The sequence below is a fragment of the Cyprinodon variegatus genome, unplaced genomic scaffold (genome assembly GCF_000732505.1).
Source record: "Cyprinodon variegatus isolate N-32 unplaced genomic scaffold, C_variegatus-1.0 Scaffold12, whole genome shotgun sequence".
NCBI lineage: Eukaryota > Metazoa > Chordata > Actinopteri > Cyprinodontiformes > Cyprinodontidae > Cyprinodon > Cyprinodon variegatus.
The window spans coordinates 551,895-552,237 of record NW_015150465.1 but is presented as its reverse complement, the minus strand read 5'-3'; positions in this window follow the sequence as shown (position 1 = coordinate 552,237).

Here is a 343-nt window from a genome sequence, read left to right as displayed (position 1 = left end):
AAGTCCCAGACTAGGAGTGTTGAATCGACTTGTTGAGAAAACCCTGGAACAGTTTGGTGCTCTCCAACCCTGTTCCAGTGCTCCTAAACTTAGGTGTCCATCCACATCCTCCTTCCTCTTATTTCTTCCCACTGTCGCCTCCTTCCCATCATCCCCCAGTCCCTGAGATTTCTAACTGCTTTCCTTTCTTTTACTGGTACTCAGTCCGTAGTCTACAGACTAATTAAACCTTAGTCTGACAAGCAAGATTACACACATGTAAAAACAGTGTAATATGTAAATAAAAACGTAATTAATCACCCAAATGATTCATTATAAATGAACAATCAGAAAACACTGATAC